General features: G+C 37.4%; 1 protein-coding gene across 1 annotated transcript in view; it reads right to left on the bottom strand.

The window, feature by feature from the left end:
• The window catches only part of Jrkl (JRK like), a 243,280-nt gene that overhangs the window by 202,395 nt on the left and 23,673 nt on the right, over positions 1-17,212 (bottom strand). Inside the window, exon 2 of the transcript XR_003584939.3 lies at positions 3,694-3,828. The gene's annotated coding sequence lies outside the window, so the exon portion shown is untranslated. The remainder of the gene's footprint in view (positions 1-3,693; positions 3,829-17,212) is intronic.

The raw sequence follows: 17,212 nt of genomic DNA, 5'->3' as shown, positions 1-17,212 counted from the left end.
AATACAGTCTTAGAGAGAAAACAGAAGGGTGTTTGTTTGTTTGTTTGTTGGCATTCAGGAGTTAGAAAGTTCTCTGATGTTGACAGGAACTACTTGTGATCAATCATCTTGGTAGTCTTCCATTTTTTGCCTGGGATCTTGTCTCTGTGAATCCCAGTCCATATTGCCATTTTTTTCTCCTCTACACCCTGGGAGTTGGCCAGTCCAGGCCCCATTTTCACTTTTAAATACTCTCTTATGCTCCATCCCATGCAGGAAGTCAACCAGATACTCCAAGCCCCCCTACTTCAAAAACATCATTAAATGTATTTTTAAACTCTTTCAAAAATAACTGTTCTTGGGCTGGGGATGCAGCTCAGTGGAGAACACTTGCCTAGCATGCACAAGGCCCTGTACCAAAAAATCTTCAGTACCAAAAATAATAATAAATCATCTTACCTAGGTCAAAACCAATCACGGCGGTAAAGAACAGAGTCAGGAGTTTAACACATTTCTTCCTGGTTCTAGAATCTTCATACTTTTAACCATATTTTAATCCACTTGATTCCATATTGGGTTTTTTTTTTAATATGAACACCTGTAGCTCTTCATTTCCATTTCAAAAACTTCCCCTGCAATCTTCTACCCTCAGTCAGCCAATTCCCACTTCCTAGTATCCTACATTTCATCTATCCTGCAACTCGTGGCAGATTAATGCTTAATGAACAAATGCTCCAATACTCTTCATACATTCTAATTTTAGGAAAGTAACACTTTCCCTTATCCTGGTAATGAGGATTATTTGAATTCTATACAGCCACTAAGCCCCTACCCTTTACAAACTTGTCAATCTTTTTAAAATTTATCAAATTTTTATAAAGCAGTTCTACTCTAGTTGAAACATACTAAAGAGCCAGTCTTTAAATTATGCTGGTGATGCAAAACACTTGAAAATAAATAGACAGCATTAATATCAATAAACAAGGATCAAAAATGAGAACCACATGTTACATTGCTTTCTTTTCACCAAAGATCTATTTTCAGCACAGGCATCAGATGCATGCTGTAGTATCTCTCTGCTTAAATTAGCAAACTGGCATTCTCAGCACCAAGTAGAAGATGGTGCTGGATGCAATTACAAAGAAAGGTGAAAAATATGGACTGTTTTCTTAGAAATCACAAATCAAGAGGATATATGATTACATTTGGTTGGTGATTCTCTCAAGGCTACATCAGCTAGGAGATATGATTTAGAAATAAAATCATGTTGATATATGATTTAACCTCCTCTGACAATGCAAAGGTTCTGATCTTCATCTGCATCCAACTTTCCTCTCAAGAAGAGATACCCTTCTTCCAAGATCTTTAATAACTTTGTTATTATATGTACCCCATTGTATCATAATTTTTATTTGTATTAGTATAGCCCCCATTAGGGGATCCAAGAGAAAAAAAATGGTATTCTTTATTCACTGTTACATGAGGCTGGCCTGTGGTTATAAAGCCACCACAATGAATAAGACCAGTGTTAGTCAATATAGACTAGGTTTCCTACAATAACAAAAAGCAAAACACAAAAATAACTTATTTCTCACATTACATGTTCCTCTTGGCAAGAGCTCTCTCCACACAGTGACTCAAGATCCCAAACTGAGTGAAACTCCACCATTAATAGCTGCCTTTTTGAAAATATACAGCCTTTTTTATTGCTGTAGCAGGAAAACAGAAAGCCACTTGAGGTCAGAAGTGATACATGTGATTTCCATGCAGTACTACTCTGTGATGAGGGACCCACACCTTACTGGACTCTGAAATTTGAAGTGCCCTACAGCCTGGGACTTAGCCAGCCGAGCCCCTGTTTCCACTTTAAAGTATTCTCTTATGAGAAATCAAAGAAGACCTTAGAAGAGGAAAGATCTATCTTGCTCTTGGATAGGCAGAATTAATAGTATCAAAATGAACATACTACCAAAAGCACTATACAGATTTAATTCAATTCTGATCAAAATCCCAATGACATTCTTCATAGAAATAGAAAAAACAATCACGAAATTCATCTGGAAAAATAAGAGACCCAGAATAGCTAAAGCAATCCTTAGCAGGAAGAGTGAAGCAGGTGGCATCACTATATCAGACCTTAAACTATACTACAGAGCAATAGTAATAAAAACAGCATGGTATCGGCACCAAAACAGACTGGTAGACCAATGGTACAGAATAGAGGACATAGTGACTAACCCACAAAATTACAATTATCTTATATTAGACAAAAATGCCAAAAACATGCACTGGAGAAAAGATAGCATCTTCAACAAATGGGGCTGGGAAAACTGGAAATCCATATGTAACAAAATGAAATCAAACCCCTGTCTCTCATCATGCACAAAACTTAACTCAAAATGGATCAAGGACCTAGGAATTAAACCAGAGACTCTGCATCTGTTGGGATTAGGCCCCAACTTCCTTAATAAGACTCCTATAGCACAAGAATTAAAACCAACAATCAATAAATGGGATGGAATCAAACTAAAAAGTTTCTTCTCGGCAAAAGAAAAAATCTGTGAGGTGAATAGAGAGCCTACATCCTGGGAGCAAATTTTTACCCCTCACACATCAGATAGAGCACTCATCTCTAGGGTATACAAAGAACTCAAAAATCTAAGCACCAAAAAAAAAAAAAAAAACAAATAACACAATCAACAAATGTGCCAAGGACCTGAACAGACACTTTCAGAAGAGGATACACAATCAATCAACAAATATATGAAAAAAATGTTCATCATCTCTAGCAATTAGAGAAATGCAATTAGAGAAATGCAAATCAAAATTACTCTAAGATATCATCTCACTCCAGTCAGAATGGCAGCTATTATGAAGACAAACAACACTAAGTGTTGAAGTGGATGTGCGTACACTCATACATTGCTGGTGGGACTGAAAATTGGAGCAGCCAATGTGGAAAGCAGTATGGAGATCCCTTGGAAATCTGGGAATGGAACCATCATTTGACCCAGCTATCCCTCTCCTCAGACTATACCCAAAGGACTTAAAAACAGCATACTACAGAGACACAGCCACATTAATGTTTATAGTAGCACAATTCACAATAGCTAAACTGTGGAGCAAACCTAGATGCCCTTCAGTGGATGAATGGATTTAAAAAAGTGGCATATACACACAATGGGATTTTACTCTGCATTAAAAGAGAAAAAAAATCATGGCATTTTCAGGTAAATGGATGGAGTTGGAGAAGATAATGCTAAGTGAAGTTAGCCAATCCCCAAAAAACCAAATGCCGAATGTTTTCTCTGCTATAAGGAGGCTGACTCATAGTGGAGTAGGGAGGAAGAGCATGGGAGGATTAGAAGAATTCTAGATAGGGAAGAGAAGTGGAAGGGAAAGAGAGGGGGCAGGGGATTACAAGGATGGTGGAATGTGGTGGACATCATTATCCAAAGTACATGCATGAGACTCAAATTGGGTGTCAATGTACTTTATATACAAACAGAGATATGAAAAATTGTGGTATATATGTGTAGTAAGAATTGTAATGCAAAAAAAGAACAAAGTACATGTATAAAGACATGACTTGGCATGAACATACTCTATATACAAAGATATGAAAAAATGTGCTCTATATGTGTAATAAGAATTGTAATGCATTCTGCTGTCATGTATTTAAAAAAATAAAATAAAATAAAAACATTCTCTTACCCTCCACTCCATGCAGGAAGTCAAGTAGATACTCCAAGAAGCCTCTCAGCTATCTTCTCTGCTGGTATCAGTGTACAGAATGAGGGATTCAATCAACATTGAGAGACTCCATTATAGAAATGCAGTGATTACAGCCTAAGGAGTTCAAGAGAAACATACCTGAATGGTGGGTTGCAATCCATCTACACTATAAAATTCTAAGCAGCAAATTTAACACGTTCAAAAATAAATTTTCATTCACACTTTCCTTCATACACTGTTTAAGACTCGCATAAGTGGTCATGAAAAAAAAATCATAGTAATGGGTTCTTGATAGGATCATTAGAAGCCAGTATTCAGGGGGCAGGATAGATAATGTAGTGTCAGTGGTGTCACAAGCATTAAAAAAAAAAAGGAAATGCAAAACTACAGAATCAAATACAAACAGCTTCCAAAGGCCCATGGCTTTGAGTAACAATAGCATTGCTGCCACCCCCAATAGGAAATATGAAATTAGCCAGAAATACTGCATTCAATAATAAAAAAATAAAGAAGGAGCAAAAGGGGCTTCCTGGACATAACACAAAGAGATGGTGCTTAGACTATGCCAAAAAAATAAATAAAATAAAATAGCTTTACTTGAAATTGACAGGACAGTAATCAGATACTGTAATACTTTTTCTCCAACCATTATTCTAAATCTTCACTATTTCTATGAAGCCATGAATTTTGTAATATATTTTTAGATCACATTGTTCACAGTGGGGAGACAGGATAGCAAAGTAGGCCCACCCTGGGGTGGCCCTGCTTCTATTCACGTTGGCCAGAACTAACCTCTTGGTCTTACCCAACTTGAAGGTGACCAAAAAGCATATTCTGATGTCCAAAAGGAGAGGAGAACCAGGTATTAGTGGAAACTTTTAATGCTTGCCACTTACAAACATCAAACCGGGTCTGGGGGTTCTGACGGAGGCTATATTTTACCAACTAGAAGTTTCTCTCTGAGTCACTATTCACTTCTTTTTAAATTTATTTTTAACTGACACATGAAAAATGTAGATTTAATGGGATACCATGTGATGTTTCCATGCATGGTGTTTTAAGTTGGGTTAAACATTATCTGTCTCCTCAAATATTTACGACTTCTTTATGATGAAAACACTAAAAATGCTTACTTCTTTGTGAAATATTCACTAACTTGTTATCCATGTTCATCCTACTGTACACCCTCTTAAGTGTACCTCTTACTCTTTATTTATTTATTTATTTATTTATTTTTAGTTGTAGATGGACACAATATCTTTTTTTTTTTAACGTGGTCCTGAGGATCGAACCCAGTGTCTCATGCATGCGAGGCAAGTGCTCAACCACTGAGCCATAATCCCAGCCCCCCCACCTCTTACTCTTATGTGACTATAACTTCATACCCATTAACCAACCTTTCCCCATCTCCCTTATTCTCCCTCCTTTCTTCACCCTCTGGAAGCCACTATTATACTCTCAACTACTAGGAACTCAACTTTTTAGATTCCAAATGAGTAAGGTCATGCAAAATGTTTCTTTCTATTCCTGGCCTACTTTACTTAACATAATGATCTCTAGTTCCATTCACATTGTTGAGAATAACAGAATTCATCCTTTTTATGACTCAGTAGTATTCCACATCATATTTTCTTCATTCATTCATCAGTTAATGGACACTTACGTTGTTTCCATTTCTTGGCTTTTGTGGAACAATGATACAATGAATAGGGGAGGGCAGATGTTTCTTCAACCTACTGATTTCATTTCCTTTGGAAACTTTATACTTGGTAATGGCATTGTTGAACTACATGGTACTACTATTTTTAGTGTTTTAAAGAACTTCCATACTGTTTTCATAATAGCTGTACCACCAATGGGGTGCAAGTGTTCCTTTTTCTCTGCATCCTTGCCAGCACTTGGTCTTTTCTTACTGGGGTGGGAAATACCTCCTTGTGGTTTTCATTTTTCTGATAAATGGTAATATGAAACATTTTTCATATATCTGTTGACCTTTTATGTGTTTTCTTTTGAGAAATGTCTACTTTAGGTCTATTGCCCATCTTTTTAAAAAATATTTATTTTTTAGTTATAGATGGACACAGTATCTTTTATTTTATTTTTATGTAGTGCTTCATGCATGCTAGGTGAGTGCTCTACTTTGAGTCACAATCTATTGCCCATTTTTTAATTGCATTTTTGCCATTGAATTATTTTGTTTCTTATACTTTATATTTTGTTTCCAGATTAACCCCTTGCTGGATATATAGCTTTAAAACATTTATCTCATTCTGTAGTTTATCTCCTCACTCTGTCAATTGTTTCCTTTGCTACACAGAACCTTATTAAGTTTGATATAATCCAAACTGTCTATTTTTCATTTTATTCCCTGTGCTTTTGAGTTCTTGTCCAAAATATCCTTACACATTTCATGGCTTCTATTAGTTTCATGGATTAAATATTTTAATCCATTATGAGTTGTATTTTTCTTGAGTTTGTTTTTGTAACTGATAAGAAATACTGATCTAGTTTCATTCTTCTGCTTGTGGATATCCAATTTTCCCAGCACCATCTATTGAAAATTATTATCCTTTCTCTAATGGGTGTTTTTAGCACCATAGTTGAAAATCAATTGGCTATAGAAGTGTGGGCTTACTTCCTGGTTCTCTCTTCTGTCCATTGGCCTATGTGTCTGTTTTCATGTGAACACCATCCCATTTTTCTAACTACAATTTTGTAGTATATTTTGAAGTCTGGTCATGTAATTCTTCCATCTTGAGCTTTGTTTTTTTAGCTCAAGATGGATTTGGCTAGGCAAGGTGTTTTGTGGTTCCATAAAAACTTTAGCAATATTTTTCTAGGTCTATAAAGAATGTCATTGGTATTTTGAAATTCTCTCCCTCTCCCTTCCCTCTGTTCCTATACCATGGGGTCTATCATACTGCTAACAACATAAATATAACACAGATAAGAGGCCCCAAGACTTCAGTAAGCAATCAGCAAACACACATTTATATTTTTCTTCTATTCTCTTCCTCATTAACAACATTTCCTAAATTACCACTGCATCTGCCCCATTCACCCTTTGAAATTGCAAATATTTTTCTACCATCCTATCTCCTCTTCTCTCTTCATATTCAATTCAGTATTCTTAATTCCTCTTAATACTAATTTATGTATATAATGTCTCCCTCTACCACCAATGCCACTGCAATAATTAATATAGTGGAAGTCATAGATAACACCTATTTTTGGCTTTATGCCAGACATAATTCATAATTATGTACTGTTTTTACTGATGGAAATTGCTGAGCCTACTGTTTCTGCATGTTGTACCAATTAACCCTGTAGATATCAACCACTATATATTGTTTGCATAGACTGTTACTGTCATTGGGCTCCTCCCAATCTGTGAGGTACTAGCAACACAGAGGGACACTGTTTTAGTCAGATTTGTTTGCTATTGTGCCAGAACGATCTGATCAGAACACCTATAAAAGAGGAAAATTTATTTAGGGGCTTATGGTTTCAAAGGTCTCAATCCATAGACAGCAGGCTCCATTTCTCAGGGCTCGAGGTGAGGCAGGACATCATGGCAGAAGAGTATAGTGGAGGGAAGCAGCTCACATCATGATCAGTAAGCAGAGAGAGACTCCACTGGCCCGATACAAAATATATACCCCATTGCCATGCTCCCAATGAGCCACTTCCTCCAGCCACTTTCCACTTGCCTCCAGTTACCACTCAGTTAATCCCACCAGGGATTAATTCACTGATTAGGTTAAGACTTTGAATTTATCTTTCATTATCTCGAATGTGAGCTTTTGGGGAACATCTCACATTCAAAACATAATAGACACTATAAACTCATAACATAGAAACTCTAAAGCTTCAGATCCAACTGGATAAATAGGTAGACACACAAACAACATGAAAAGAAAAGGGAACAAACCATCCCAAACAACACATAATACCTCAACAACAGACTCCATTGACACCATAGTAGAGGAAATGTCAGAAATGGAATTCAGAAAATTTATGGTCAAACTGATCTACAAGGTAAAAAATGATGTAAGAAATGAAATCATAGAAAAAGTACAAGAAATTAAAGATCACTCCAGTAAGGAGATGAGATCCTGAAGAAGAATCAGTCAGAAATCCTCAAAGGAAGGAATCAATAAGCCAAATTAAAATTTCACTGGAAAGCATCACCAGTAGACTAGACCTCTTGGAAGACATAGTTTCAGGTAATGAAGACAAAATATATGATCGTGTTTCTAACAACAGTCTCACAACTAGTCGAGATTGGATAGAGGTTATTTTGTTATAATAACTGTGAGTTGGTAGAAACAGGGAAACAGGGGTCTTAAAGCAAGTCTTGATGAATGAAATAGCAGTCCCGATAGCTGTTTCATTGTCTCAGAACTTTTTTTCTGTGAGTGGGCATTTCTTGAAAGAAATAGTTATTTTTATTTGGTCTCAGCACTATTTAAAATTAGACAAGGAATAATGTCTATTTCCAGTATTATACAGCATAGGAACAAGGAACTTTGTTGATTTCAGTTTTCAGGAGCTGCATCATTTTCTTGGACCATGTCCCATTTAACCAATGAAATCCAGGTTAATAAATGAAGAGAAAAAACAGGCATGTAAGTCAATATAACACTCATCCTATCATTAATCCTCTGATCATAAGCAACCATAAATTACTCAAAATTGAATATAGATAAAATGTAAGAGGAAGAATAAAGAAAAGTGCTGGGAGCCATTAGCCAAGTAGGTATGACAATTTCCTTGCCAGCGTACCCCATGTTGCAGTGACATTGAATGTAGGTGACCTTGTTCAAGGACCAAGGTGGATTAGGGCTTTCCCGGTTTAGGTTCCAGGTTTAAGGTTTAAGATTATTCCTGCTGGGAATAGGGCGTATCCTGCTGCCTGAGTTCCCCTTGAGTTCTCACGGGATTCAGACAGTATATTTTGGAGATAGAAGCCCAGTGGAGGTGAATTTGGGCAGAGAACGTGGATTTCCCCAGAACGTGATTGTAGATGGCTGGTGTGAGTTCGGGAATAAAGAGTTGCTGTTTGAATCTACAAGCTGTGTGGTGGCTCGTGATTGTGTGCCCAGCCAGACTGCGGCATTTGTGCCCAGCCAGACAGTGGCATTTGGCGTCCCGTGCGGGGAATTTCTGAAGCTTAAAGGTAAGTGAAATTTCTCGCCCCTGAGGAAGAGCGAAAGAATGGGTGACCAATTCAAAAAACAATGTGTTATTGTTTTGATTTATTTTGTTTTTATTTCAAGTTGCCTGTTCCTAGAACTTTCTCAGGCAAACTGGGGAAAATGGTTGGCTCAAAGTTTGAAGTTGTTTGCCTCCGAGGAAGAAAAATTGTTAGAGGAAAGAGGCACCCCAGTAAGACCAAGAACAGTTAGGACATATGTTGATACAATACAAAAATGTAGCCCATGGCTTTTTAAAGACAAGTTATTAAGTATATCAATGGGACCATCATGGTATCCTGTAGAAGAATTTTTCTTCAAGAAAGAGATGACTAGTTCTGTTTACTACATTTGTCTAAGATCTTGGTTTTTACAGACATCTGATTAATTTACAAAACTAAAGTGTTAAAATATCAACCACTAAATATGAAATCAAGTACTCTTTACTTATTAAGTTCCATAAGGTAATATATTTAAACATTATGTGTGTTTTCATAAATTGGTAAATGGAAAAAGGTTTAATATTGCTTTGTGTCTGTGTCTTTGCTAAAACAAGGTTACTAAGTGTTAAGATTCTATCATGTGTAATTTATACACAAAGAGTAGAAAAATTTTCAGTTGGGTTTCAATTATAGTATCATAAAAAACATGAAAGTCTTTCGTCTTATTAAAGTGGAGTAATTTGTCTAAATCAGAAATTTTATAAGAGTTGTTTCAAAATGTGAATTTATAAAAAGGGTTAACAGTTAAAAAAGAGAGAAAAAGATTCAAGATGTGGAAATATATTTTAATATAAAAGGTTAAAGGAAAAAGAAATGTTTCTAGATGAGATAATCTCTGTGTGGTAAAGTAAAAAGTTGTAAATGCCATTTAAAAAGATTTTGAGGAAACTAGACTTACTTTAAAAGCTTGAGAAAGGAAGAAAGAAGAAAAAGGTATTTGTACATGGCAGATTGAGACAAAGCTTCTCAATGGAGTTTAATAAAAAAAAAGCCTTTGGTTGATGGGCAGCCATGTAAACTAACATTGAAGTGATTTAAACAAAATCTAAGCCTCGTTTAAAAGAGTGAAGTTGTAGGTGGTGAAAAAGTACATTTAAAAGTACAGTATAGATGATAATTAAAAGGCTTTAAAAGGTTAAATTGAAGGTGGTTAAAATGCCTTCATGATGGAGGAAAGAAGCTTAGTTAATCTTAAAGGCATTGCTTAAAAAAAATGAGAAAATAATAGGATAAAAGATATTTAGATAAAGAAGATTAAAAATTTAAAGTGAAAAACTTTAAAGACAGAAGTATAGAAAGTTAAAAAGAAAAAAGATAAAGAAGATGTAGAAAGATAGAAAAGATGTAGGAAGACAAGAATTTTAAACCCACAAAATAGGAAGAAAAAAAAACTAGGAGGAAAATAAGCAATTAAGGGTAAAAATACAAACCTTAGGAAAAAAAAAAACTAGAAGATAGAAATAAGATAAAAAATGGTTGAAAATATCAAGTAAGGTATTACAGATAGAAAATGCAAAAAGCTAAGACAACTATTAGATACAGACATATACTTATTAAAGCAAAAATAGGGAATTGGAAGGGGGTATATATCCCCCAAAGATAAACTTAAAATAACCCTTTTTACTCTAAACTTTTTAAATTTGGATTCATAAGGACTTAGTGCTGCGGAAAGGCATATGTATCCAAAAAATGTACATAAGCCTAAAGTACTTTGGAAAGATATTCTAACAGGACAATGGAAAGGTCCTGACCCAGTGATTGTCTGGAGTCGGGGGTCTGTTTGTGTTTTTCCACAGGGAGAACAGCAGCCGATTTGGATTCCAGAGAGATTAACTAAAACAATTTCTACAGATCAAAAAGAAGATGATTTGACTCAAATCCATAACAGCTGATATCCAGAACTCCAGCTTGGCCATTCTTACATCTGCGACAGTGATTAACCAGGATGCTTTTTTCAATAGCTATTTTATTATTGCATTTTCCCACATCTGCTGGGAGCCATTAGCCAAGTAGGTATGACAATTTCCTTGCCAGCGTACCCCATGTTGCTGACATGTTGCAGCGACATTGAATGTAGGTGACCTTGCTCAAGGACCAAGGCAGATTAGGGTGTTCCCGGTTTTAAGATAATCGTGTTTAGGGCGTTCCCAGTTTAGGTTCCAGGTTTAAGGTTTAAGATTATTCCTCCTGGGAATAGGGCGTATCCTGCTGCCTGAGTTCCCCTTGAGTTCTCACGGGATTCAGTAGTAGATTTTGGAGATAGAAGCCCAGAGAAGGTGGAGTTGGGCAGAGAACGTGGATTTGGGCAGAGAACGTGGATTTCCCCAGAACGTGATTGTAGACGGCTGGTGTGAGTTCGGGAATAAAGAGTTGCTGTTTGAATCTACAAGCTGTGTGGTGGCTCGTGATTGTGTGCCCAGCCAGACTGCGGCATTTGTGCCCAGTCAGACTGCGGCACACATCATAAAGTTCTATTTTATTTTTTGAGCTCATACAAACCTAGGTTAATGTTTTTCTGATCAGTTTTATTTTTTGACTGTGGAGTTTTTAAACATTGCAATGGAGATTTCACCTAGGTAAAGCTACAAGGCCTTTACTATTTTCTTATGTGTTGTACGTTTGTGTGCACTCTTGTGTTTTGTGTTGTATGTCTGTAGGTGCGTATGTCCATATTTCTTATATGAGTAGCGCTCATGAAAAAATGGATCCGAATTATTATTATTATTTTTTTTTATTCACGTGATTTAAATGGTTTAATTTAAATTAGGTAAACAGCTGTTAAGGATTGTTTTTAAAGTAGGTTAACAGATCTGTTTGTTTACTTTCACCTTTCCTTTTCATTATATTTAATAATTCTTTTCAGGATAATGTCTTTTTAGCATCATTGCCAGAATTCCTATCTTCATCCCAGTGCCGGTGAAGACAAAGATAAAACCAAACTACAGCTTCTATGATAGCTATCACAGTAAGCTGTATAAACTGATGCATCAATGAATGTAACTCAACAAGTAATGCTCAATCAAGGAGTCAACTTACTTTGGGAGGAAACGGATTTTGGGAGGAAATGGACATATTGATAGATTCCTCCGCTTTGAACTGCTTGCAGAACTTGCCTGGACTATGTAACTATCGTTTGGTGCAGCAAATTGTGGTAATGCTGGCATATTTTTGCTGATGGTGTCACCAGTGATGCAATTTTTATTTCCTTGCCAGCGCACTCCATGTTAATTGTGGTAGTGCTCACATATCTTTGCTGATGGTGTCACCAGTGATGCAATTTTTCCCAAGGAGCCGTCAATTGGCTTGGTGTCGTGGCATTTCTGTATCCTCCTCCCTTCTGCTAGTGATGGTCTAAAATTTGGGGGCCAATGGCTTATGCTGGACCGGTAGTCAGTGACGGGTATGATCCAATTGCAGTGGTATCAACCTAAGACAGGAGGCTGACGCCTAAAGGTCAGTTTTCCGATGACAGGTAAGAACCATATGTTGAATTGGACAACTTACCAGGCACGGTCCTTAAGCCACATTAACCTCACTCCCCCACTGGCACCAAGGCCAAATTTGGGGGCCAACAGAGGTGAGGCAAAGAACCTCACCCCCCCCCCCCCCACTGGTGCATAGACCTATCCACAAGTATGGCTGTATGCTGGACCGGTAGTCAGTGACGGGTATGATTCAATTGCAGTGGTATCAACCTAAGACAGGAGGCTGACGCCTAAAGGTCAGTTTTCCGATGACGGGTAAGAACCATATGTTGAATTGGACAACCTACCAGGCACGGTCCTTAAGCCACATTGCTTGTTGTTTAATTAATCAGAAGGGGGGAGATGCTGGGAGCCATTAGCCAAGTAGGTATGACAATTTCCTTGCCAGCGTACCCCATGTTGCAGTGACATTGAATGTAGGTGACCTTGTTCAAGGACCAAGGCGGATTAGGGCGTTCCGGTTTAGGTTCCAGGTTTAAGGTTTAAGATTATTCCTGCTGGGAATAGGGCGTATCCTGCTGCCTGAGTTCCCCTTGAGTTCTCACGGGATTCAGACAGTATATTTTGGAGATAGAAGCCCAGTGGAGGTGAATTTGGGCAGAGAACGTGGATTTCCCCAGAACGTGATTGTAGATGGCTGGTGTGAGTTCGGGAATAAAGAGTTGCTGTTTGAATCTACAAGCTGTGTGGTGGCTCGTGATTGTGTGCCCAGCCAGACTGCGGCATTTGTGCCCAGCCAGACTGTGGCAGAAAAGGATAATATAAAATGATCCTTTTTACTAAAGTCTAATATATTACAAATAATCAGTTGGACAGAAGATTATGATGAGAATTAAATGAGAAAAGACAGGTGGATACTATCATTGTTCTTCAGTGAAATTTCTGAAATATGAAAATAATCACAACATTCCACTTTTTATAAACACATCATGTCTCTTCATCTAAGTCTCTTCATCTAAATTCTCTAAAATATAACATAAAATTTTTCCTGGTCTAATCTTAGCCTCCTCCTCACCTGCAATACTATACTTTTAACTACATAAAGTTACCCAAAATTCACATTGCTTTTTCAGAACTTTGAACACTAATGTGATGTTCTTTATGTCTGAAGTATTTCACTCTTCTTCCAGACCATACCAAACTGGAAACTTCCTATATATCTTTCAACAATCAATTTAATTATCATATATTTAAGAAAACTTCCATAATACTCCAAATTATGATGAGTCAAATACCACTCCTTTTTGTTCCTGTAGCACCCATGAATATCTATCCCCATTAGTAGAGTTTATACTATATTATAATTGCAATTAGACTTGTCCCTCTGTTATAATTTGGATATAATATGTCCCCCAATAGCTCCTGTGTTAATGCAGGGATAATCAGAGGTGAAATGATTATATTATGAGAACTGTAACATAATTAGTCCATCCTAGTTGGAGTGTTGGATGTAGACAAATGGGATATGGCTGGAGTGCATGGGTCACTGGGGGTATGCCCCATAAGGGCATATTCCCTGCAGCCCCTTCACTTCTCAGAACCACCATGAGGTGAGCACCTTTCTTCCACCACTGCCCTTATGCTATGGTGTCTGCCTCACCTCTGGCCCAAAACAATGGAGTCAGCCAACCATGGACTGAACCTTGAAAAACATGAGCCAAAATAAACTTTTCTTCCCTAAGTTATTCTTGACAGATATTTTGGAAACAGTGATGAAAACACAGAAACTGTTACCAGGAGTGGGGCTGTTGCTGCAACTTGACTATGTGGTTCAGAAGCTTTTGGAACTGGTTTGCAGGAGGAGATTGGAAACATTTGTAGATGTAGACTAGAGAAACCTTAAAGTGCTGTAAGCAGAGCTTAATGGATGATTCTGGTGGGAGAACTCAGAAAACTGGAATGCTGATAGGAATGCAGACATAGGAATGTGATTGTTTTTCAGAGGGAAGTATGAATTATCTTGGAAACTGGACTAGAGGCCATTTGTGTTATATTCTAGCAAAGAACTTGACAACATTTTGCTCACATTCTGATATTTTGCATGAGGCCAAATCTGGAGAAAATTTTAAGGTAACACAGCACTCAGGCAGTGACATGGATGTGTTATTGAGTTTTAGCCAAGTTTACTGTAAGGCTCAAGAGCACAGCAAAAGGTTTTTAAAAATTTGCAGTTTGGCCAGAAAATTGTGTATAAAACTGGGTCCAAGGAAGATATAGTTGATGAAAAGTTTATATCCATTTTATAAAGAGATGTTAAGAACTTTTTGCAGAGACAGTAGTAAACATGAGTGCATCTTGGAATCAGCAAGATCACACCCATTGGAGTTTCAAGGGTCTGTAAGGGAAAACTTGTTTAAGAGAACTTGGGGGAAAACTGTTCACACATGGGGACCTAGGAAGCTATGTCCTCACCCAAGCTCTCAGAGACAACAGCAGCCATAGTCCTAGGGGGGACATCTACTTCTCAAGCTGATGGCAAAGTTTAGTGTCAACCACATGGTGCTGGTTCTGCAGGAATGAAGGATGGTGGAGTTAGTGGGTCATGGAGGCTTCCACCAAAATTTCAAAGGAAGGCCTGGGAGGCCAGGCAAAGTATAGTAGGGTTAAATTCCCTGTGGGAAGTCCCTGAGAGGGTGATAAATGAAACTGTGAAGGGGAAAGTGAAGCTGGAATGGAGACCACAGCAATTAAGATATGCCAGTAATATGGACTATCTGCTGAGAAAAGCAGCTGGCTACAGAAATAGCCAGGCTAAAAGAGAAGGCATGAAAGGCTAAAGAGGCAGGGCTTCTCTTTGGAGAGCACATCTTGCCACCATGTGCCCCAGGCATCAGAGATGGAGCTACAGAAAATGTTTGCCTGGCTGGGTTTAGTTCCTGTTTTTGTTCCACATCTTCTTTCCATGTCCCTATTCTTTTCTTTGGGGCTCAGAGGATTACTCTATGCCATTGTATGTTGGATAATATATAACTTGCTTTTGATTTTTATTGAGATTCACAGTCAAGAGTTTGCCTTGAGTCTCAATACACTTTAAATTTGAGCTTTGGGGCAATGCTTAAGTTGTTAAAACTATGAGAACTCATGGAGATGGACTACCTCATTTTGCATAGTGAGATGGCCATGACCTTTTGGGGACCAGGGGCAGAATATTGTGGTTTGGATATTTGGTCCTCCAATAGCTTCTTTTTAGTACAGGAATATTCCAAGGTGAAATGATGATATTATGATAGCTGTAACCTAATCAGTAATTTGAAGGGACTAACTGGGTAGTAACTGTAGGCGGGTAGGACATGGTTGGAGGGTCTAAGTCACCGGGGACATGTCTCTGACAGCTCTCTCCCACTTTCTCCCTACTTTCCGATCACTATGAGCTGAGAAGTACTCCTCCACTCCACCCTTCTACCTTGATGTTCTGCTTCACCATAGAGCAATGAAGTCATCTGACCATGGACTGAACCACTGAAATCATGAACCAAAATAAATTTTTTCTCCTCTAAGTTGTTATTTTCCAGTATTTTGGTCACAGTAACAAACAAAAAATCAACTCACACACTGTCTCAGTACTAATCTGCAAGCTGTTCAAGGCTAAGGACTAAGCTTTGTTCATTCTGATATTCTCCAGAGCTTTGCAATGTGACTGATTCTTGTTTTTGCTAAACTATCTTTATTGCATATAGTCAGAGAATTTAAACTTTCTACATGAAAGGATATTGACTGGAATGGATAAGTTTAGGTGAATTTTCATTTTGTCATAAATATATTTTAGATGTGTATGTTTTATACTTTGAAATTTTTTCAGAATTGTTTCTGAAAAAGTTCCATGGAAATTTGTGAACTGTCATAAACTAAATGGAAAAACACTGGCTCTTGAGAAAACTAAGTTTTACACCTATGTATATTGTTATTTAGCCTGTAGGACTTTTTGTCAACCCAGAATAGTCAATTCAAGTTAGGGTCAATTCGGATATCTAGATACCCAAGCAAGGGAAATGACAATCTCTACTCTGGAGGATAAATCTCTCAAGCTGCAGGACATATTACGAATGCTACACAATCAATATGCTGATAGTAAAATATACATTGAGAGCCACAAATCAGACCCTAACTAAGTAAAAAACAATCATTTATGATTACCCATAGAATAATAATTAAAGTGCTTTTATAAACCTCTCAATGATATTTTAGATGATTTAGTCCATTAGATAAAGACAATAAAAATTTGATTCTATTGATTATATATAAATGTCTTCTTAAAATGATAAGAAACATCCACCTGCAGATATAGAATAGGCACTTTAACATGAAATGGTGTTAGGGTATTTTTGCTTTTGACAACTCTAAAATCTAGTGGTAGATCTAGTAAATGTGAATTCTCCAAATGAAGATAATGATTAGTCTTTGCTTCCTTGGCTCCTCTCAGCTCTGGGCACTAGTTTCTGGTTCCCCAATAAGACATGAGCAGAAAAGGTAATATATCAGATATCTATGGACTCCATTAATATCTGGGATCTGCAGTAAGTCTGAGTGTTGGAGAGTTAGGCTTCCTTCTCAAGGGCCATTTATCCAGTCCATTACCTTATCTTCTACCTCAGATCCTGATCAGCAGGCCATCTTTCTACTGGAACAAGAGGCCTTCTTGGAATTCCAGCCAATTTATAACAGCCTTCCAATGTACAGGATTTGTAAACTGCCCAGTGTTATCTCAGACACTAACCACAACTGAAATTTTACCTAAAATCCTATTCTGTGAAATACCATAGCACATTGTTTTAGTCAGTTTAGGTTGCCTCAAATAAATGCATAGGTTGGGTGGCTT

This window comes from Marmota flaviventris, chromosome 9, assembly GCF_047511675.1.
Source record: "Marmota flaviventris isolate mMarFla1 chromosome 9, mMarFla1.hap1, whole genome shotgun sequence".
Taxonomy (NCBI): Eukaryota; Metazoa; Chordata; class Mammalia; order Rodentia; family Sciuridae; genus Marmota; species Marmota flaviventris.
The sequence above is the reverse complement of the archived record's forward strand: the minus strand, read 5'-3'. Positions and strand labels throughout refer to the sequence as shown.